Source organism: Bubalus bubalis, chromosome 4, assembly GCF_019923935.1.
Source record: "Bubalus bubalis isolate 160015118507 breed Murrah chromosome 4, NDDB_SH_1, whole genome shotgun sequence".
Classification (NCBI taxonomy): domain Eukaryota; kingdom Metazoa; phylum Chordata; class Mammalia; order Artiodactyla; family Bovidae; genus Bubalus; species Bubalus bubalis.
In genome coordinates this window covers 61,088,847-61,114,160 of record NC_059160.1, presented here as the reverse complement: position 1 = coordinate 61,114,160, position 25,314 = coordinate 61,088,847, and the positions used below count along the sequence as shown (strand labels likewise).

The following is a 25,314-nucleotide window of genomic DNA, read 5'->3' as shown; positions in this document are numbered from 1 at the left end:
ATTCAGTGACTACATCCTTTAACTAGGTCCCAGGGATCAGGAAGAGATGAGAGAGATGAAATCTGACTTTTACTCATCAGTTTGCCCAATAAATATGGTCAAATTGCAGTTTTTCTGAAGAGCTGAACATTTGACAGAGATTAGTATCTAGAACCAAAATAGTGTAGATGCAACCAACTGATCCCTAACTTGAAATATTTGCAAAATATGTGGAAATGCAGAATAGACAGTTTTTAACAAAGGCATACAGATGGACAACTAACATATGAAAAGATAACTCAAAATTGTAATAATTGGAGAAATGCAAACTAATACTGCAATGAGATATCAATTCACACATTTTAGAGTGACTATTATAAAAAAGGCATCAAATAACAAGTGATGTAGAGAAAGAACAATTGTGAATTATTGGTGGGAATGTAAATGATGTAGCCACTATGGAAAATACCATAAAGTTCACAAAGAAATTAAAAATGGAACTACTATATGATCTAGAAATTCCACTTCTTGGCATTTATCTGAAGAAAATTAACTCTTATTCAAAAAGATATAAGGGCCCCCATGTTAACTATAGCATAATTTGCCACCACCAAGGTATGACCATCATGGGTGAATGGATATTAAAAACTTAATGAAGAGATGGTTGTTTCTCCATTGTACCTTCTTCCTTCCTTTGTGCATGCGTGCCTGCAGTCTAAGTCACTTCAGTCACATCCAACTCTTTGTGACTCCACAGACTGTAGTCCACCAGGCTCTTCTGTCCATAGAATTCTCCAGGCAAGAATTCTGGAGTGGGTTGTCATGCCCTCCTCCAGGGGCATGCCAGGTTTCCGTGTCCTTCAGTATCTCCCAGAGTTTGCTAAAATTCATGTACATTGAGTTGATGATGCCATCCAACCAACTCATCCTCTGCCACCCCTTTCTCCCTGTGCCCTCAGTCTTTCCCAGTATCAGGGTCTTTTCCAATGCTTGGCATCAAGTGGCCAAAGTATTGGAACTTCAGCTTCAGCATCAGTCCTTCCAAAGAATATTCACGGTTGACTTCCTTTAAGATTGACTGGTTTGATCTTGCTGTCCGAGGGACTCTCAAGAGTCTTCTCCACTACTCAGTTTGAAAACATCAGTTCTTTAGTGCTCAGCATTCTTTATGGTCCAACTCTCACATCTGTACATGCTACTGGAAAAACCATAGCTTTGACTAGATGGACCTTTGCCAGCAAAGTGATGTCTCTGCTTTTTACTACACTGTCTAGGTTTTCATAGCTTTTCTTCAAAGGAACAAGCATCTTTTAATTTCATGGCTGCAGTCACCATCCTCAGTGATTTTGGAGCCCAAGACAATAAAGTCTCTCACTGTTTCCACTGTTTTCCCCATCTATTTGCCATGAAGTGATGGGACCCAATGACATCATATTAGTGTTTTGAATGTTGACTTTTAAGCCAGCTTTTTCACTCTCTTCTTTCACCTTCATCAAGAGGCTGCTTAGTTCTTCTTCAATTTCTGCCATAAGGGTGATGTTATCTGCATATCTGAGGTTATTGATTTTCTCCTGGCATTCTTGATTCCAGCTTGTGATTCATTCAAGCCCATCATTTGCATGATGAACTCTGCATAATAGTTAAATAAGCAGGGGGACAATATACAGCCTTGATGTACTCCTTTCCCGATTTTGAACCAGTTGGTTGCTCCATGCCCAGTTCTAACTATTGCTTCTTGACCTGCGTACAGGTTTCTCAGGAGGCAGGTAAGGTCATCTGCTATTCCCATCTCTTTTCAGAATTGTCTACAGTTTGTTGTGATCCACCCAGTCAAAGGCTTTAGCATATTCAATGAGGCAGATGTCTTTCTGAAATTCCATTGCTTTTTCTATGATCCAACAGCTGTTGGGAATTTGATCCCTGGTTCCTCTGTCTTTCCTAAATCCAGCCTGTATTATGGAACTTCTCAGTTCACATACTGTTGAAACCTAGCTTGAAGGGTTTTGAGCATTGCATGCTAGGATGTGAAATGAGTGCGATTGGCATTGCCCTTGTTTGGGACTGGAATGAAAACTGATCTATTTTAATAGGGAATCATTGAATCTGGGTACTACAGTCACTTTCACAATATTAATTATTCTAATCCAGCGAGTTGCTTAATCTTTAAATAGGCTACAGATTGTTATTCATCTGTGAGCATGATAATACCTGTCTTATGCTGTTTTCAAGATGCAGGCTAGTACATTTCACAAACCTGGCCATTGTAAATAATTAGTTAATGTTAGCAATAATTTATCTGGTTATTGCAAGGCAGTATTGCCTTAACATCTCTAGATTTTCTTCAATCTGTTTCTAAAAATATACCAGAAGTCTAAGCCTAGTTGAAAATTTGAAACTATCAATGTGTGTAGTTTAAAAAATGCATTAAATTGGTTCATTCCAAATTTCTATTCAGAATTCAGACTTGGAATCCACTACAGAAAAACTGATTAGGTGATCAAATCCAGGTGGGGTACTAAACTCTGCATAGAATATACACCAAACTGAATCTCTAAATTTCTGAACGGTGGAAAGGAACATGGAAAAATGAAGTCACACTTTGTCTTCCTATATGAGGGAATGTTTAAAGGTAATCAACAGAGTCAACAAATCAAAAGGCAAATGAATATGATCATATATAAGAAATGTATATGTGATCTGAGCATGAGGAGAAAATAGAAGTGAAAGTTAGACTGGGATTTTTAGGCAAGTCACAGTGAACATTGCAAGTCATATAAGATAGTAATATTATGTAGAACACAAACATAGAAGAGGTGTAAAACACACTTCACACTTCTTGATTTATTTTACTTATAAACTCAAGAATGTCACTAATGTTGTTCACTTCATTAAGAAAGCCTCAATATTTTTTATCATGAGCTTAAAAGCATATTTCACTTGTCTGTTTCTCAGTGTATAAATAAAAGGATTCAATATGGAGGCAACAGAAGTACTGAGCAGAGCTATCCCTTTATTTAAAGACACTCTTTGCTTGGCAGAGGGTTTCACATACATGAAGATGCAACTTCCATAAGAAATGGACACAACCACCATGTGAGAAGAACATGTAGAAAAGGCTTTCCTCCTCTTTTGAGAAGAAGATACCTTCAGAATAGCCCTAATGATGTTTGTGTAGGAGAAAATCACTAACGTCAGAGTAACCAGGAGAGTTAAAATGGCTGAGAGAAGCATCATTATTTCTACTTTATCTGTGTCTGTGTAAGAGAGTTGTAATATAGGAGATACATCACAGAAGAAATGATCTACAGTGTTGGCTGCACAGAAATCAAGCTGGAGAACCCACGAGGAGTGGTGGGAAAATTATTATGAAACCAGCCAACCATGACGCAAAGACCAGTACGTTGCACACTCTGTCACTCATGATGGTTGTGTGATGCAGGGGTTTGCAGATGGCCACGTAGCGGTCATAGGACATGGCAGCCAGAAGAAAAATTTCGGTTACACCCAAGAGAATAGTAAAAAACAGCTGTGCTGCACAATTGTTGTAGGAAATGGTCTTATCACCTGTTGCCATACTGACAAGAAATTTGGGGATGCAGACAGTTGTGAATGAGATTTCTAAAAATGAGAAATTTCGAAGAAAGAAATACATGGGTGTTTTGAGGTGTGAATCTGGCAGGGTAAGGGTGATGATGAAGAGATTCCCAGTGACGCTCATTAAGTAAGTGAAAAAAAGGAGAAGAAAAATAACCACCTGTAATTGTGGATCATTGCTTAGTCCAAGAAGAATAAAGGTTGTTACTGTTGTGCGGTTTCTCATCGCTGACTTCTATTTAAAAAAAGAAAGAAAGAAGAATCAGAAAGGAATACCAGCCTATAAAAATGTACTCATATAATCTTTATTCAAAATTTCACTGAGTGCAATTCATGAGGTTTTTTTGTTTGTTTCCTCAAGTGTCATAAATTCATGTGTTCCCAAAGGAAAACATAGTCACACTTTGATCCATTTTAAAATCTATTCTTAGGAGTTCCTTTGTTTACTACCTCTGTTGATAATTGAGCTCGTAGCCCTGTCTGAGTTTTTTTAAATGATGCCATTTCTACATGAACACTAAAACTATGACAGAAGTTGGAGGAAAAGACACTGTTTTCTTTCTTAAGAGTAATGTGTGGCACTCACACCAATTCCTTAACTGACTGATCTAAGAACTCTACTGTCATTGTTTTCCATCCTAACCTCGGTTGGGCTGCCTGTTTCAAGTAATATCTCAAAGACTGTTGCTGTTTTAAGTTGAATTGCTCTCTCCCCACTAGTTCTCAGAGGGACTTCCATAGCTTTTATTTTGTATTTAGTTTTCTCTACAGTTGTTTGTCCAACTTTCATTTTGAGAGTCCTTACTTTGGGTAAAAATCAGTAGGTGTTTCCTGGACCCACAGTAAAGCCCATTTCCCCATTTTTCTCAGTGTCTCTAGACAGATAGTATAGAAGCACAAAAGAGAAAATACGTTTTGGGGGAGGGGGGAAGTGATGCAGAACATCAAGTTTCTGTCACAGTATGTCCTTAGTGGCCGAATAAAGATTGAGAGATGGCTAAGGATTCTAGAAACATCTTTGACTAGTCACATTTACATTTTCTTTGATCGAACCTTTAAATTGAATGTATTCTACAGTCAGTTCCCACTCAAAAACTCAATTTCCTTTTAACTGTTTCTTTTGACCCAGCTCAACTTGACATTAAACAGAAAAAATTTCACTTATAATTGTACTGGCTGTTGGCTGTTATAGAAGAATAGCATTTACTGTACTGTTTCTGCCATGAGGAATGAAGAAAGATACATACATAGGTTGCTTCTTTTAAATGGTTTGCTTTGCTGAATGGTTTTTATTTTTTTTAATTATCCTAGTTACCTACAAATTTATAACCTAATGATTCCTCTAGAAGATTTGAAAATGTTTTAAAACTACAAACTGGGTAAATTCTAAACAGTTATACAAATATAAGGTAATTTTGTTACAAATTTTAAATAAATAAATAGCCCAATCTCCTATCTGCAGGTGATAAATGGGTCATTTTTCTTCAAGTTTTCTAAAACCAAACAAGTCAATGTAATTCTAATTGGTTTTATATTTTATCTTTTAAAAAAAGCTGAATATGGTTTATGTTTAATCATAATAAATTTGGGGGCCATTCTTAATAAAAAAAAAAAGATAATCTCATAAAAATAGAAACAAAGAGAAAAAAATAGTATCTTAACTTGTATTTTCTGTATTTTCAAAGTTTCCAATCTATTTAGTATACATTAAATTATTTACATAACTTTCTTCTTCTTTCATTATTAAAAGAATCATTTATGTTTATATGGATGAAAATACAAAGTGATGGAACTATCTTCTTGGGTCACAGATTCTAAAGCTACACAGAGCCTCCAAAGATCTTCAGAAAGCCATTTACTTAAGAAAGGTTAAATGTCATTATCTTCAATTTACAGGAAGATGATTAATTCTACTCTGCCAAACATCTCTTTTTGTGTTTATTACAGTTTAAGGTAAACTTTATAATTCTGGAAGTCAGATTTCACCTGAAGTGAAATTTTCACCTTTAAAAATTAACGTAACTTGACCTAAGTATCCCCAGCCTATATAAAGTGGGAATTACTTTTACCAAACTTCTATACACTTCAATATTTAAATCCTCATGACCACTTTTAATTCTGCTTTTTCCACTCTACCTGAAGATTAGAATTTACTTTCATCTTACTCACTCTGGCTGTGCTCTTTTTTCTGATATTCACTCAAGCAGATACAAAGCATATCATCCTGCATGGAGTGTGTTATATAGCACACTTTACTAAATATCTGCAGTAATGAGCAAGGTTCTAGAATAAGGTATTTAAAACAATAAAAGATTATCTAGACATGCCTGGTGCATCACTGCTCCATGTGTCTCCCCCTCTTGCCATGGGAGCCACTTCTTTTTTATTCACCTCTAACCTCATTTCTTTCTGGTTCAATACATGACAATTTGAAATTCTATTCTCCATCTTCTTTCTTATTTTTTTATCTTCTTCAAAACCCTTACATCTTACATTCATTACCACAAAAGTGTATCATCAATTCTTTCTAGAGAATGAAAATATTTTCCTTAAGAATAATATGATGTCATATCTGAAACGATTTTATCCACATTATATTTCTGTATTCCAATTGTGGACTTAATATGCAAATATCTCAAATGATTATAAATGAATACAATGCAACTAAAATTTTTGTCTTCCTTCTTTTACCTCCTTTGTTTTCTATCCTCTTCAATGGATCCTTTTTTCTAAATGTGTTTATATTCTAAGTAAAATTTATACTCAGTGAGATTTTAGAAATATAAAGTTAGTCTATTTTAAAGGTGAAATGTATAGGCAAATATCAATAAACTGTGATGAGCTATATAAACTGCCAGAGTATTTTGTCAGAGGTAGATTCATAAATGGTTACTCTATTTTATAGGGGCTTCCCTGGTGGCTCAAATGGTATAGAATCTTCCTGCAATGCAGGAGACCCAGCTTCCATGTCTGGGTCAGGAAGATCTTCTGGAGAAGGAAATGGCTACCCACTCCAGTATCCTTCCTGGGGAATCCCATGTACAGAGGAGCCTGGCAGGCTGCAGTCCATGGAGTCACAAAGAGTCGACACAGCTAAGCGACTAGGCACACACACTAGCCTAACCTTAAATTACAACATTCTAAACAAGTATTCTAAACTCCTTGACAACATTATTTTCTTCCTAATTCCTCAAATAAATTCTTGCTGGGTAAAAGTAAAATAGTGATTGTTTAACTACTATTACAGTTACAGGGAGACATCCCTGGTAGCTCAGCTGGTAAAGAATCGGTCTGCAATGCAGGAGACCTGGGTTCAGTCCCTGGGTTGGGAAGATGCCCTGGAGGAGGGCATGGCAACCCACTCCAGTATTCTTGCCTGGAGAATCCCCACAGACAGAGAAGCCTGGTGGGCTACCGACCAAGGGGTTGCAGAGAGACGGACACTACTGAGGGACTAAGCACAAGCACACAGTCCCAAGGGCTTCCTTAACTGCTTAGACAATTTACAGGTACAAGATAAGAGATTCTCTTATCATTAAAATTAGACAGCTCTTGAAAGGCTTAAATTCTATTAAATTCAATACAACTGCTTGATAAATACAAAAATAATTTCCCAAGTTCAGTCCAGTGTCATAATCCACATTACTTACACTGACTCTGTGCACTAAAGGAACACGCATTTATAATTATCTGAGGTAAACAGCATTCATTTAATAAAGAGCATTTCTGAGATTCTGTTTAATGCTGAGAAGAATGTCTATTGAAAGCCAGATTCTAGGAAATGAAAGGTACAGATTTCTTATTACAATAGAACAATTGATGTCTTCAGTGTAAGTTTTAAAAGTCAATTGAATGTTTATTTGTGAAAGAAAAATATTTCTAATTGCATGCCATCCTATTTCAACTGATAAGCAGGGGTTGAATATTTCTTCCAGTTTCATGCAGTAAAGTTATTCTAATTAAAATAAAAACGGACTTTTCCCCCAAACCTTAATGTCTTTAGTAGCAATTCATTCTTAACTTGCTTCTTTTGACACGAGTTCCAGGATAGAGGCAATTTCTAATGTTGCCTATACACCATGTTTTTATATTTTGCTTTAACCCCTACTTTTATTTTGCATTCTTATTCAAACAACATCAGCTTCAGTAATACACACTCAAATGTGTAAATTCAAGGATTCTGTCACAGTAAGAAATTCAGTTTCATTTCTTCTCATTTTTTTAAGATAGGAAATATTCTCCAATTTATGTTTTATTTAACTTGGAGCATATTTGTCAAGATTAGAGCAAAACAAATAGTTTTTTTCTTTTTTTAAGAAGTTAAGAAAAAAATGAATAAAAGAATATTTCAGGCTCCTTTTATTTTGAAATGGTTTTGTCTTACATGGAAAGCTCAGCTGTTTATTTTGTAGCTTTAAGATTATAGGTATCATCCATTTTTAAGCAGTATGTCATGTGTCTCAAGAGGATTAACTGATTTAAAATATTTTTTTAACTAATACAATTATGTAAAGTTTAAAAATAAAATAAAATTAAAAAAAATAAAATAAAATGTTAAAATCAAAAAAAATAAAATAAAATAAAATAAAATATTTTTTTAAAGAAAAGTTTTCCCTGAGAACATTGCACAAGATGTTAAGTCTATATGAAAAATGACTGAATGGAGAAATTATAATCTATAAGCTCCTTATAGAACAAGACAAAAACACTTTTTTTTTTTTTTTTTTTTTTTTTTTAAGGCAGCTCTAAGTTGTATGAGAGCTTCCCTGGTGGCTCAGATGGTAAAGAATCTACTTGCAATGCAGAAGACAAGGGTTCAGTCCCTGGGTTGGGAAGATCTCCTGGAGAAAGGAATAGCAACCCACTCCAGTATTCTTGCCTGGAGAAACCCATGGACAGAGGAGCCCTGTGGGCTACAGCCCATGGGGTCACAAAATGTTGGACACAACTGAGGGACTACACTTTCACTTCTCATTTTCATAAGTTGCAAACCATAGGAATTAAAAAAAAAAATACTAAGTTACCCTACATGTCCATGACAAATATACATTAAAAAAAAAGAAGAAGAAAAGAAAAGTGAAATGCACCTATCTATTTTTCAGTCCAGCAGGAAACATTTTGTAATTAGAAGACGGTGTCTGCTACAACTGCCACCATTCTAATCCAATAAACTATTACTTTCCACCTAGTCTTAATAGCCTATAGGAGATGTCTAAATAATCTTGCTTCCTTCCCTCATCCAATCCATTTTCTACAGAGAAGATAAAAATATGTTCTCTAAAATTTAATTCATATTATCCCACATTATTGCTAAAATTATGTCCTGAAACATAATTGAATGGCAAGGTACCAGGGACCAGCAAAGAATCCTTGGTATAACTCCTCACTTCCTTCCTGTCCTATCTTCACGTTCTTCCTCTCTTTTCTTTTTATATTTCATTCTCGAGCTCTTTGTCACCTCTCTGCCCACCTCTGCTCTCACTCCATCACCAAACTCGAGAACTCAGATTATCTTGGGTTGGCCAAAAAGTTCATTCAGATTTTTCCTTAACATTTTCATGGAAAAGCCTGAATTAACTTTTTGGGCAACCCAATATATCTCCATAAAAAAGTCAATTTGTGAAGTGACCATTTGTGAGGAGACATTTCTCTTCTCATGGATTTTATGTATAGACTTTTATTGCTTATAATTCTATCAATATTTATTTCTACATGTCATTTCTTCACTTTTTAAATCTGGTTCTCCTACAAAATTCCAGTTGCATTATAGTAGAATCTTGTCTATCACATTTTTCATCCATATAATTTTAGGATCTGGAATAACCTTGGTACTAAGTAGTAACTGAATAAATATATATGATGAATTAAAAATGGAATTATCTTGATAGGAGAGTTGATGAAGTTTATTCAAAAATGTTGATGAAGATAGAACAGAACAAAAAATAAGGCAAATTCACTACATATGACAAAGCATAGCAACAGGAAGTCTGGGCAGTAAGAATGGAGAGAATTTAGAGGAGATGGCACAGGGAATTCTACTCAATACTCTGTAATGACCTATGCTTCAAAAAAAAAAAAAATTAAGTTCACATGGTACAACCAAGTGTTTGCATGCTGCAACAAAAATCAAAGATCCCACGTGCCATCACTAAGACTTGGTTCAGGATGGGGAGCACATGTATACCTCTGGCGGATTCATTTTGATATTTGGCAAAACCAATACAATTATGTAAAATTTAAACATAAAATAAAATTAAAAAAAAATAAAAATATGTAAAAAGTGGTTTAATTATTGTGTTATTTTTTCAACCTGAAATACCACTGTAATAAAATTGCTTTTTTAAAAAAATTAAAGATATATATATGCAAAGTTCAAAAAGTGAAAAATTCTGGAACTCTGCCAATGAAAATTAGTAGCCTCCTGCTTCATCCCTCACCTGTCATTAACTCTTATTCTCTGGAGACTTCCAGTATTAGCTTTTGTTCCCCTTGATATTTATTACTATTTCTTAAATGACATTTTCAGTTTAGGCTATTGGATTTCTAGTATGAAAAATTAGTTATTTATTTTCTTATATCCTTACTCCTCCCCTAGGTTGGGAACATGCCCTGGAGAAGGAAATGGAAACTCACTCCAGTATTCTTGGCTTCCCCAATGGCTCAGTGGGTAAAATAATGTACTTGCAATGCAGGAGACAGAGGAGACTTCCCAGTATTCTTGCCTGGGTAATCCCATAGACAGAGAAGCCTGGCAGGCTACAGCCCATGGGGTTGCAAAGAGTCTGAGACAATGTAGAGACTAAATCACCACCACAAAAATAATTTCTATTAATATTTCTCATTTTTATTATATTGTTCATACTTTTATAATGATCATCAGTTTTATCTTAATTTACACTATTTTGACAATGAAATTATTTTTCAAGCTGAGCAACATCTTTGTCTACATGTCTTTTCTCTATTTAACAATATTTTGTATCCACAGGGATCAATTTCCATTAAAATAATTGCATAAGTATTCACGTATTTTTCTGTATTCCCAACTCAGTCTAGAATCCAGAAGTGCGACTATATCCTCAAAAATAATAAATACATTAGGCAATCTTCCATCTTCATTTTCCCTTTCCTCAGCATCATCTGTTCTGGAACACTTTTTGCTCCCAGCCATGTCAGCATGGATTGTTTCTAGGTTCGATGTACAACTCTTGTATAGAAATGCCTGTTCCCCATATACATGAAGAGTACTTTTACCTTTCTCCTCCTTCCAAGTGTAGTTACATGTTTGGGGGATATTTGAACTTCCTAATATTAGAGTGCCATTCTTTAAGGCAGCAATAACAAAATTCTGAGAGCAAAATTCATAAATATGGAAGTAGAAACATATATGGATGTTATTTAGAATAAGGAAAATCACAGCAAGCCACACATTAATTAAGCTATTAAAATCATAAAATGCAGAAGTGAGAATAAGGTCTGTTCTACTTTACTTGAACTTGGTAAACAAGGTCCCACACAGTGAACATGGGGTTGCCACCATCAGGACCAATGCAAATCCAGAGACGGGGCTGAACAAGGGAAAATAAAAATGCTGCAAACCTCTCCTATGGTTTTCAGTTGATTTTTCTTTATTCAACACTCGCTTGGTTGTTGGAAACATTTGCTTGTGTCCAAAGTTCCAGAATAATTGATTCTGAAATTTTGGCTCAATATGTCTGTATTTCTGTGATGTTACATCCAGTAGAAAAATCTGAATGAAATGTTTGGCCAACCCAGTACTACAGGAAAAACTGGATACCCAAATACCATCAAAAGAATTATGATCTGTGCTCAAATTATCAAAAGATTAATTTAGTAATCCAGTTCCCAGGAGCCAAGTACAAGCTGATAGCACATTTTGCTGTACATATTGATCAGGCAAGGAAAGAGTCTGAATCACAACAAAGTAGTCATAGAACATAGGAATATAAAATGTGGAAGATCCCCAAAAGTGGGGAAATTAATTAGCTACACTCTGTTTCCACTGTTTCCCCATCTATTTCCCATGAAGTGATGGGAGCGGATGCCATGATCTTCGTTTTCTGAATGTTGAACTTTAAGCCAGCTTTTTCACTCCGCACTTTCACTTTCATCAACAGGCTTTTAGTTCCTCTTCACTTTCTGCCATAAGGGTGGTGTCATCTACATATCTGAGGTTATTGATATTTCTCCCAGCAGTCTTGATTCCAGCTTGTGTTTCTTCCAGTCCAGATTTTCTCATGATGTACTCTGCACATAAGTTAAATAAGCGGGGTGACAATATACAGCCTTGACGTACTCCTTTTCCTATTTGGAACCAGTCTGTTGTTCAATTTCCAGTTCTAACTGTTGCTTCCTGACCTGCAAACAGATTTCTCAAGAGGCAGGTCAGGTCGTCTGATATTCCCATCTCTTGAAGAATTTCCCACAGTTTATTGTGATCCACAGAGTCAAAGGCTTTGGCATAGTCAATAAAGCAGAAATAGATGGTTTTTCTGGAACTCTCTTGCTTTTTCCATGATCCAGCAGATGTTGCCAATTTCATCTCTGGTTCCTCTGCCTTTTTGAAAACCAGCTTGTACATCAGGAAGCTCATGGTTCACATATTGCTGAACCCTGGCTTGGAGAATTTTGAGCATTACTTTACTAGCATGTGAAATGAGTGCAATTGTGCGGTAGTTTGAGCATTCTTTGGCATTGCCTTTCTTTGCGATTGGAATGAAAACTGCCCTTTTCCAGTCCTGTGGCCACTGCTGAGTTTTCCAAATTTGCTGGCATATTGAGTGCAGCACTTTCACAGCATCATCTTTCAGGATTTGAAATAGCTCAACTGGAATTCCATCACCTCCACTAGCTTTGTTCATCAGACTTTTTATTTTTGGGGGCTCCAAAATCACTGCAGATGGTGACTGCAGCCATGAAATTAAAAGATGCTTACTCTTTGAAAGGAAAGTTATGACCAACCTAGATAGCATATTCAAAAACAGAGGAATTACTTTGCCAACAAAGGTCCATCTAGTCGAGGCTATGGTTCTTTCTGTGGTCATGTATGGATGTGAGAGTTGGACTGTGAAGAAGGCTGAGCACTGAAGAATCGACGCTTTTGAACTGTGGTGTTGGAGAAGACTCTTGAGAGTCCCTTGGACTGCAAGGAGATCCAACCAGTCCATTCTGAAGGAGATCAGCCCTGGGTGTTCTTTGGAAGAAATGATGCTAAAGCTGAAGCTCCAGTACTTTGGCCACCTCATGCGAAGAGTTGACTCATTGGAAAAGACTCTGATGCTGGGAGGGATTGGGGGCAGGAGGAGAAGGGGATGACTTAGGATAAGATGGCTGGATGGCATCACTGACTCGATGGACCTGAGTCTGTGTGAACTGTGGGAGTGGGTGATGGACAGGGAGGCCTGGCGTGCTGCGATTCATGGGGTTACAAAGAGTCGGACATGACTGAGCAACTGAACTGAACTGAGGAAATTGTTTAGTCTTTCATCACAGTAGTTAACTGTAGTAGTAGTTAACTGTGTTGAAAGACTAAACAATTTCCTAGAGTTTAGCTAATTAATTTTTCCCACTTTTGGGGATCTTCCAAATTGTATGGCAAAACCAATACTATATCATAAAGTAAAAAAATAATAATAATAATAAAAGGAAAAAATAAATAAATACTAAAAACTTTAGGAATATATATTTCAAAAAGAGAAATTTTGGACGAAAAATTACATTAAAATTTTAGGTAGGGATTCAACATTGTAAAAAGGATAAATTCTTGATTTATCTCAAGAATTATTCTCAATCACCTATTTGTGAAACAGAAACAGGAAAATAACAATTTTCAGTAAAGTTTAAGCTATCAGTCCAAGTCAAATGAACTCTATTTCCATGATTGATTCTTATTTCCCTTTTGTGAATCTTAACAAAACTACACAATAAAGATAATTAAAATGGCAATAGAAGTGTTTTTTTTTTTTTTTTTCAGGTTGACAACCAAAGAAAGGCATATTTGCAGAATCTTAGCTATGAGGAAGTATTTTTCCCTGCATAGAATGTCACGTAAGAGCTGAAGTCATATAACAGACAGACCTAGAGATCGCTATATTCTAACAGATATTCCCCTCTTTAAGAACTTGTATAGCTCTAGTTGCCAATACATAAATTACCTTATTGTTTACAATTTGATTCCTTACTCTATGAATATTTTAAAGAACATGTTAGTCACTTATAGTGATATCAGAAGCACATTTGAAATAGTAAAGTCAAATATAATCTATGGTCCAAAGGGCTCCTCTCAATAATAGACTTTTAAGTCCATGTTATTTCTACACATGGAATACATGTGATTTCTACACATATTTCTACACAAAGTTATTTATATTTTTCATGGGCTTCCCTGGTGGCTTAGTTGGTAAAGAATTTGCCTGCAATGCGGGAAACCTGGGTTCGATCCCTGGGTTGGGAAGATCCCCTGGAGAAGGGAAGGGCTACTCACTCCAGTATTCTGGCCTGGAGAATTCCATGGACTGCATAGTCCATGGGGTCACAAAGAGTCGGAAACGACTAAGCGAATTTCACTTCACTTCATACTTTTCACATTTTATTTTTCCATCAGTATCTGAATTTAACTTACAGCACTTATAACCGCCAAACAGTGTTCATTTATTTAACACAGAAAATCTCATTTATTATTTTTAATAAGTATCTTATTTTTTGCTAAATGTATTAACCTGCAGATATATTTATTATATTGTTTTATCTTTAGTCCAAGTAATGAGTTTATGCTTTCAAAATCTGTATCATATAAAAGGACCGAACTTTAAGAAAGCTGAGTGAAACAGAAATCAAAAATGCTTTCCTTTATCATCTTCCTTATGATACATGGGAAAATATGTGTACTATTTATAATTTGTAATTCCTTCAATCATTTATTGTTGTACAAACCATAGGAAGTAGGCTTGTATATCCAAGTGATTTTCGAAACCTGAGTTAGGTATTTTTTGTCATTAATATGTTGGTCATTTCCCCAAGAGGCAGCAGTCTTCTATAACTTCTTATGGCCCTTATTGTATTATTTTTGGAAATATCTAAATTTCCTTTAACTCTTTAGTTCTACTGTTTTTGTACACTTGAGTATTTTGCCACTTATAAACTGGTTAGATTTATTCACACAGACATTTCTAAAATGTTTTAACTGAGAAATCCTGGAAGTTAAAATGGTTGAAAACTGTTGAGTTATCAATTTTACTAGACATAATACTTTCCAGTCCATTCTACAGGAGATCAGCCCTTGGTGTTCTTTGGAAGGAATGATGCTAAAGCAGAAACTCCAGTACTCTGGCCACCTCATGCGAAGAGTTGACTCACAGGAAAAGACTCTGATGCTGGGAGGGATTGGGGGCAGGAGGAAAAGGGGACGACAGAGGATGAGATGGCTGGATGGCATCACCGACTTGATGGACGTGAGTTTGAGTGAACTCCGGGAGTTGGTGATGGACAGGGAAGCCTGGAGTGCTGCGATTCATGGGGTCCAAATAGTCGGACTCGACCAAGCAACTGAACTGAACTGAACTGAATACTTTCATATTATTTTTAACAGCTTGATTTTCTATTACAGATACTCTATATCCAGGATTTCTATGTTGTACTTGTTTAGTCTCTAAGTCGTGTCCAACTCTTTGCGATCCCATGTAGTGGTAGCCCGCCAAGCTTCTCAGTCCATGGGATTTACCAGGCAAGAATACTGGAGTGGATTTCCATTTCCTTCTCCTGGGGATCTTCCCAACCCAGGGTTCAAATCCACATCTCCTGCTTAGCAAGTGGATTCTTTTACCACTGGGCCACCTGGGAAGCTGGTACTTATTTAACTGTTTTCTCTAAGGTCTGAATTTAAGCATCTGTGGAAAGTAATTTTAGTAATATTTTCCCACTTTTCTTGGTCCACCTCCATGTATTATATTTCTCCTCTTACTAATCACTGGGCCTGCCTGGTGGCTCAGTCAGTCCAGTATTCTGGCCTCGAGAATTCCATGGAGTATGGTCCATGGGGTCGCAAAGAGTCAGATATTACTGAGCAACTTTCACTAATCACTACTTCTAATCTTTATTATTAGTAATCACTTACTAATCATTACATAATTTAGTACTCCTCTAAAGGAGTACTGAAAACTAAAATCTTTCTAAATTTGTTTTCATGATTCTATTTTTTCCATCATCAACACCTTTTATTTTATTTTTTAAACTAATTTATTTATTGAAATTGGAGGCTAATTACTTTACACTATTGTGGTGGGTTTTCCCATACATTGACATGTATGATTCTATTTTTTAGCTCTGTCCCCTTCAAAATGATCTTATCTTATACTTACTGAACTATCTTTTTGCTCTTATGTGAAATTCTAACTGTTATACTATATTGTTATTTCTAGAATTATATATAAAACCCCTACCAGTGCCTTTACTGAGTTCTCAACAAAACAGAGGTCTTATTTTAATATCATGTTTGCTGTCCAGCAGAAAAGCTGAACGCATTTCAAAGTAAAGCATTTCAGTACTTCAGGTAGAAGCTCAGCTGACCCTGTATTGAAGAAACTGGGTTACTTGTTCAAGAACATTTTTTTTTAAAGCACTATTAAACTATCTGGAGATTCAAATTCAGACGCCATCAGTTGTGGGTCTATTAGATATAAAGAAATGAGATATGATACAGACTAAGCAAAATGGCAGAGAAGAAAGATAACATAACTAATCTTCCTGGGAGTGGGCAGAATAGGAATGAAGTAGTTGTATTTTAGAAGTGCTAGACCCTGAATTGTGGAGCATCTGTGCAATATAAGTAGTAAATGACAGACATTTAAAAATATATAAGTGAAACATTTCAGAATAGCTCCATGATAAGTTACTGGTTTAACTTGGATAGTATTTTTTAAGCAAATTCTTCCTGACTCACACATAACAGAATCAAAACTAAAAAGAACACTGAGAGAGCCTTAGGTTTTATTTGTATAAGATTGTCCCAATATGTTACATGTTTTTTTCATATTCTGTGCTCTTAAAATTTCTAAATGTTAAATAGTGTTCCAAGATCTTTAGATATATATTCTCAAAATGAAATAATGATGAAGTAAAATGATAACCAATTTTTAAAATGTTATTCCTGAAATCATATTCCTGACACATATCTTTTCAGATATAGTCCATTAACTGGTTGTACCAAAACCTGTAAAATTGTCCTGTCACATATACTATATGTATTTTTCTAGTTGGCTATGTATTTTACTGGTCTGTAATAAGACAGCATTTTTCAAACATATTTTATTCAAATCAAAAAAATTTATTCAAAATCAAAATACTAAAAGGAAATGAAAAAGATATTATAGTCAAATGCACAAACATTTCTAGAAAAAAATCATGAAAATGATGTGTACCTGGGAAAACCCTTTTTACTCTATTTAATATCTTCAAACTTTGGTCATGACACACAAATTGATTTGAGTTCCCCAAATTCCACTCACTTTATGACTAAGAATTCAAAATTCCTTAAAAAAAAAACCATTATTCTGTCATCTTGATTTCCCTGAGAGAAGATATAGCTATGTAACTATACATTGACACTTATGATCATCTGAAAATAATACATTGACTAGCATTGTTTTCTTTATTTAACAGTTATTTACACGCACCTTTCAATAAGCTTCAGAAGTATCCCAAGTTACTGAAAGGTATCATTTTATATATGGAGACACCAAATATGTTTTATTATTATGTTTTATTAATATTTTATTATTTAATATTATTATTTATATTTATTTATATATTGTTATAGTATTAATGTATTATATTCATTGTGTTTTATTATAAATAATACATTTTCATCTACAATTTAAATACTTGTAAATGCTACCAATTCTCAAATACAAACTAAGAAACTAGTTTCTATGAAAATTATTTAAAAATAACAACAACAACAAAAAAAAATCTATAGTTTGACCATCAACACTATGGGTTAATCTTTGCAACAATTTTCTTTCATTAAATTAAATGGACTATGTACAAATATATTGTTAGTATTACAAAGGAATATAAAGAAATATTAGCTTAAGTAGGTTATAACTAAGTACAAATAAAGGATAGCAAAAACATTTACATTGCATGCTATATTAAATATAATTTAAATAAAAAGTATTGTATTCTTGACTAAATAAAATTCATAGACAAATAGATGGTTTGAAAACTTAGGTATACCTCTTCCAGCTTATAAAAGAAAAGAAAGTGATTTTTTTAAAAAATATCTATTGAAGAACATAGTAAAAAGCTGTGTTGTAACAAAGATTTTTGAAAAAAGGCAAATCTAATACAGTTATGTAAAGTTTAAAAATAAAATAAAATTTAAAAAAAAAAAAAGAATATAATCAATCTGAAAAAAAAAAAAAAAAGCTTGAAAGGTACAAAGATGAATGGAAATAAAAGAAAATATGTATCAGAAGCTATAATTGGATACAATGTTATTACTATAGACCCAATCTTTATTTCATTTATATAAAGTGAAATATAATATTAATTTGTATGAGAAAGAAACAACCCTGCCTTATCATATTCATGAAGCCCATTTTCACTTCGTTCTGTAAGCTGTAGATGAAAGGATTCAAAAGTGGGACAACAAAGGTATTGAGCACTGCAATTCCCTTGGAAAAAGATATTCTTTCTTGGACTGAAGGTTTTACATATATGAAGATGCAGCTGCCATAGGAAAGAGATATCACAATCATGTGAGGAGAACATGTTGTAAAAGCTTTTTCCCTCTGGTTCGATGAAGGGATTTTAGACTTGCTCTTGCAATGTAGGTATATGATATTATCACCATTACTAATGTGACCACAAGAGTCATTGCAGCAGAAATGAATGCCACTGTCTCAATTATATGTGTGTCTGAGCAGGAGATCTGCGTGAGGGCAGTTGTGTCACAGTAGAAATGCTCAACAACATTGGAGGCACGAAAATAGTTTTAGATCTAAGAGGAAAGGCACAAAGGTGGTAAAGCAGCCAGCAATCCAACAACAGAAGACAAGCTGAATGCAGATTTTACTGTTTATGATGGTTGTGTAATGCAGGGGCTTACAGATGGCAACATAGTGGCCATAGAACATAGCTGCTAGCAAGTAAAACTCAGAAACTCCAGGCAGGAAGACAAAGAATACTTGAGAAACACATCTACTATAGGAAATGTTTTTGTCCCCAGTTGCCATCATAACTCGCAAATTAGGGATGCATGCAGTAGTATAGGAAATTTCTAAGAAGGAAAAATTCCGAAGGAAAAAATACATGGGTATCTTGAGGTGAGGATCCACTAGGATGAGTATGATGATGATCATGTTGCCAGTGATGCTCAGCAAGTAGGGGATAAGTCGAAAGATAAATAATATGACTTTCAATCATGGGTCATCAGTCAAACCTGCTAGAATAAACAGTCACTCTTGTATAATTTTCCATTAATATCCTCTACTTTTCCAGTTCTATGTAGGAAAAAAAGAAAATGGTTTAAGTGAAAAAAAAAATATTGGTAACTAATGTTCAAAGAAAATTTAGCACAATTATGTTTCAGATAGAGTAACACAATTCACATTTGTGTTTTAAAAATGGTTATGCCAGGAGGAGCGGTAGTTTGCATTTCCAGCATATATAACAGATGATTCAATCTTAGTTCACAATTCTAAAATAGCCTAGATGATGGAAATAAATGTTGATTGATAATACGTGAATAAGTTGAAGGGAACTTAAATGAACATTTTAAGCATACAAAAATGCTTTTTCCTCTGTTGATTTTATTGCAAGGGTTGGGATGAATGCCCGTACCTGTTTAATTGAATGCTTTGCATTATTAAAGCAAAATGATACCTGTCATTACATGTATATCAGCCCTTCTTATGCATTTAACATACACACACACATGCACACATTCACACACACTGTCCTAGCCACCATCAATGATCAGGAATAACATATCTATACCATTTTACTAATTAATCAAGTCAAATGCCTGATACTCATTTGCTTTACCTGCATGGCTAATGGAATCCAATTTCTGATAAGTCAATATGATAAATTGGGAATGTACTTATTTGCTGCACTTATTGTCATGTACTTTCTCTATTTCTGTTACCATTCTCAAAATTCCCCTTTTGGAATCCTGAAACAAAATTAGCAGAAATAGTATGAAATTTTCAATATATGTTATAAGAAATTAATGTTTTCTTCTGTGTTACAAATCTGAGAGTACATGTAAGAAAAAGTAAAAATAAGAATTCAGGATATAGGATCAGATAGAAATATGCAAATATGTGTTCAGGAAACTGTAGAAGGCTTAAGAAGTAGAAAAAAGAGAAAGGAAAAGCAAAGCATTATGCAAAAGTAGAACATTAAGAAGGGTTTTTAGAGATAGAGTTAAACTAAGGAAAAATTTGAAAGAGGAGTGAAAATATGCAAGTAATTTTCAAATTAAAATACATATATTAGTAAGTGAAAATTATTAACTTAATAAAAATTAGGAAATAAAATTATAAGGAGAAAATTTTGACCATTTGAAATTTTTCTCCATCTGCTCTTATTATCTATACTTACCACTTTTTTCTTTTGTCATAGAGAGAAAAATAAGAACAAATTTGAGTTCAGCATAGCCTGAGAGATGAGTCACCAGTTAGTACATTTCAAACACATACTGAATCTTAGACTTACTGACAAAGTTTAGGAGGCATATGTTTCCTTATTATAAGGATATTCAAACATATGAGTAACATGTAATTCCAGAAATATTAACTATAGAGATCTATTCTCATCACTGGACAATCCTATTGTTCAGGTTTGCACAGATAAAAATTTGAAGGTCAAGATCAAGTTGAAAGAGTTATATTTTTCAAAACTCTCCTTTTAAAAGTACATTTTGTACAAATAATTTTATAGCAGATATACTGCATTTTTTAGAAAGATGGTAACAATAACCCTGTGTACGAGACAGCAAAAGAGACACTGATGTATAGAACAGTCTTATGGACTCTGTGAGAGAGGGAGAGGGTGGGAAGATTTGGGAGAATGGCATTGAAACATGTAAAATATCATGTATGAAACGAGTTGCCAGTCCAGGTTCGATGCACGATACTGGATGCTTGGGGCTGGTGCACTGGGACGACCTAGAGGGATGGAATGGGGAGGGAGGAGGGAGGAGGGTTCAGGATGGGGAACACATGTATACCTGTGGCGGATTCATTTTGATATTTGGCAAAACTAATACAATTATGTAAAGTTTAAAAACAAAATAAAAAAAAAAAAAAAGGAAACTTACAAAAGAAAAAAAAAAAAGATTAATGACATCTCTAAGGAACTGTTACTTCCTTGGTATCTTCAACAGGAAGCATATAAAGTGATTAAGGTTTTGTGAGAAGTACTAGATAAAACAATGCTTACTGCATTGAAAATATCGAGATTATTATTTCCAACTTCTAAAATACACATTGTTATTATTATTTTTTTAATTTTATTTTATTTTTAAACTTTACATAATTGTATTAGTTTTGCCAGAGAGCAAAATGAATCCGCCACAGGTATACATGTGTTATTAAAGAAGTGTACATATATTTATATATATTACACACATATATGTGTGTGTGAAGTCGCTCATTCATGTCTTGACTCTTTGCGATCCCGTGGACTATAACCTGCCAGGCTCCTTTGTCCATGGGATTCTCCAGGCAAGAATACTGGAGTGGGTTGCCATTTCCTTCTCTAGGGAATCTTCCCAAACCAGGGATCAAACCCGGGTCTCCTGCATTGCAGGCAGACGCTTAATCCTCTGAGACACCAGAGAAGCCATCAGTCAGTTCGGTTCAGTCGCTCAGTTGTGTCCAACTCTTTCCCTTCATATAGGGAAGCCATATATGTATGTATATACATATATATATATATATATATATATATATATATATACACAAAAGGACAAATAAAAGTAATTCCAAAACAACTGGAGAAGTTTTCTTAGAATTCTAAGAAAAAAAACAAATGAAATCTGCTGTCATAATCATCTTAACATTGTAGACAAATTCAAAAAGAAGTGACTATTCATATTCCTGGACAATCTTTCAGTTCAGTTCAGTTCAGTTGCTCAGTCGTGTCCAACTCTTTGCGACCCAATGAATTGAAGCACGCCAGGCATCCCTGTCTATCACCAACTCCCGGAGTTCACCCAAACCCATGTCCATCGAGTTGGTGATGCCATCCAGCCATCTCATTCTCTGTCGTCCCCTTCTCCTCCTGCCCCCAGACCCTCCCAGCATCAGAGTCTTTTCCAATGGGTCAACTCTTCGCATGAGGTAGCCAAAGTATTGGAGTTTTAGCCTCAGCATCAGTCCTTCCAAAGAACACCCAGGAATGATCTCCTTTAGAATGGACTGGTTGGATCCCCTTGCAGTCCAAGGGACTCTCAAGAGTCTTCTCCAACACCACAGTTCAAAAGCATCAATTCTTCAGCACTCAGCTTTCTTCACAATCCAACTCTCACATCCATACATGGCAACTGGAAAAACCATAGCCTTGACTAGATGGACCTTTGTTGGCAAAGTAATGTCTCTGCTTTTCAATATGCTGTCTAGATTAGTCATAACTTTCCTTCAAAGGAATAAGTGTCTTTTAATTTCATGGCTGCAGTCACCATCTGCAGTGATTTTGGAGCCCCCAAAATACGGTCTGTCACTGTTTCCCCATCTATTTGCCATAAAGTGATGGGACCAGATGCCATGATCTTCGTTTTCTGAATGTTGAGTTTTAAGCCAACATTTTCTCTCTCCTCTTTCACTTTCATCAAGAGGCTCTTTAGTTTTTTGCTTTCTGCCATAAGGGTGATGTCATCTGCATATCTGAGGTTATTGATATTTCTCCCGGCAATCTTGATTCCAGCTTGTGCTTCTTCCAGCCCAGCGTTTCTCATGATGTACTCTGCATATAAGTTAAATAAGCAGGGTGACAATATATAGCCTTGACGTACTCCTTTCCCTATTTGGAACCAGTCTTTTGTTCCATGTCCAGTTCTAACTGTTGCTTCCTAACCTGCATATAGGTTTCTGTAGAGGCAGGTCAGGTGGTCTGGTATTCCCATCTCTGTAAGAACTGTCCACAGTTTGTGGAAAATAAAGTACCAATGTTAATTTTCCAGACATAGCTTCCACTTCATGTCATATATGACCTCAGTTTCTTTTCTCCAAATAGGTTTTGTGATGTTTTTTATTGGATTTGAGATTGATCTTTAATAACTAAGCAGTCTTTACCTTTCTTATGTGGAATGAATATTTTTCCATGTATATAGTTAGCCTTCTTGCAACTTATTGTGGCCATGTAACTAAATTCTGTCCAAAGGATATATTAAAAGAAGAGATCTTATTCAGTTCCATGGATTATCTTCTGATATAAGAGGTTATTCCTCCTCTTCCTCTTTACTTCCTCTCACTACTGAAATACAGATATAATGGTGAGTCATTTACAGTCATTATCATGAGAAAGTATACAAGGAATGGTGAATACACAAGATAGAACACATCCAGGATCCTGATACAGTTGTAGGTCATACCAGCATAAAAACACAATGATTTTAAGGAAGAGTTTCACATACCAAGCCAGATTAAAATAATTATTTGTTCAAAGAGCTCTGATATTTGTTGATTACTGTCCAAACACCAATTAAGTTACAAATTTCTTAGTTATTTAAAGCAATATTAACTATTTACAGATTGTGTTTTAAATATGGTTAGATCATCTTGGGTCTCTCTATTGGTGTCGTTTCCATTATTTTTGGTCATTTGATCTCCCTCTGGTATACCTGCAAATTTTTTAATCTATACTCAAAACTATCTGCAAATGCTAAAGGCTCTGGATGACATGTTATGCCTACAAAAAGAATTTATTATATCACAGCACACAGGTAAAGTCTGATGACCTTGATCAAAACAAATAGTAAGATTATTCAAATCTGTTGTTCATCACTTTTGAGAAATAATGAATTCATTATATTTATTCTTAGGGTATAAAATTTCAGCACTCTGAACTAAAAGCCTACATTTTTACCCATGCTTTTGAATCTTCATAAACTGTAACTGTCAAAATGTTGCCTTCAGTGACTAGTAGACAGAAATAATTTCTTCTCAGAGGTTTAATCTGTTAGCTGTTGTTTTCTGCATGCAGACTCAGGTTTCTGTTGTGTTAGTCGCTCAGTCATGTCTGACTCTTTGTGACCCCACGGTCCATACAACCCACCAGGCTCTTCTGTCCATAGGATTTTCCAGCCAAGGATTCTGGAGTGGGTTGCCATTTCCTTCTAAAGGGGACCCAGGGATCAAACTTGGGTCTCATGCATTGCAGGCGGATGCTTTACCATCGAGCTACTAGGGAAGCCCCCAGGTTTCCATTACTTAAGGATTAAGACTGATCAAATGTGTTCAGGGAAAAACACTGAAAAATTTCAGGCTTGTTAGTCATCAGTTGCTTTTTCACAAATTCACGATACTACTGTCAAAATTAAAACATATATCAAAAACACAAGCATTGGCACACTGCTATTAATTAAAATCCTGAATGCATTTGTATTTCATTATTTTTCCTAGGACAAGAGAAGTTTGAAAAGCTGCCATGGGCTGAGAAGTACATAGTGATACAGAGATAACATTTATTAGGCAGAACAACTATATACACTCCTTTTGACCATGAGTGTAGAAAATCCAGCCTGAAATTTCAAGGGAATCTAGCTTTTGCTAAGGGTGGTTACAGGAAATCAAGACAAGTGATTGGTATTTATCTTCCCCAACTATTTTCTGATTTTCTTTATACTATTTTCATAGTCATTAAACATACTATATTTAGTGGCTTCCAAAGACTCAGGTTTATTTTTTCATAGCTCTAACTGTAACAGAAAAAAATATTTTCTCAAACATTTAGAAAACTTTATTGAGTTTTACTGAACTGATTTTGGCCTCATGCCAAACTATGATTTATGGATGATTTTCTACCTGAATAAAGAAATAAATAAAATGATTGGGGTAGAGCTAAAAATGTATGTGTGTGTGAGAGAGAGAAGAAGAGAGAGAGATTGTGTGAGATTAGCCTGTCAGGCAGTTTATCTGACAAACTGTCTATATCATTCAAGACAATTCAAGTTGATAATACGCCATATGGTAAATGTATAAGGAGCATCCTCCAAGTATTAATATATACTTGCCCTGCGATGTTACAGAGCTTTCCAGCTTTTTAAATGGATTGGCACATATATTAATGACAACCTACTACTTGCAAATTATAATACCAGTCTGATATAACCTGGTACTGCATTAGGTTACTAAAAGTGTCTTTTTGTTTCTGAGTGTCTGAAAGCCTGAAAGACTCCTTTTTGCACCTCCAAACCCAATCACTAAAAAGTACTTATCACTATCTTGGCATGTCTGTAAACCACTCTTGGTCACAAACTTACTGGGAAATGTTGAAACTGAATAGAACAAGCCTATGGAATCAAACAAAAATGAATTTGAGTTCTGTCTCTCTTTTTTTTCATCTTCTTATTTTTTATTTATTTTATTTTTAATATAAATTTATTTATTTTAATTGGATGTTAATTACTTTAAAATATTGTACTGGTTTTGCCATATGTCAACATGAATCTGCCACAGGTATACACGTATTCCCCATCCTGAACCCCTCTCACTCCTC

General features: G+C 35.0%; 2 pseudogenes; both read right to left on the bottom strand.

The window, feature by feature from the left end:
• Window positions 1–2,859: 2,859 nt before the first annotated feature.
• On the bottom strand, window positions 2,860–3,799 carry LOC112584332 (annotated as a pseudogene).
• Window positions 3,800–18,113: 14,314 nt separating this feature from the next.
• On the bottom strand, window positions 18,114–19,040 carry LOC112584394 (annotated as a pseudogene).
• Between the last annotated feature and the right edge of the window lie 6,274 nt (window positions 19,041–25,314).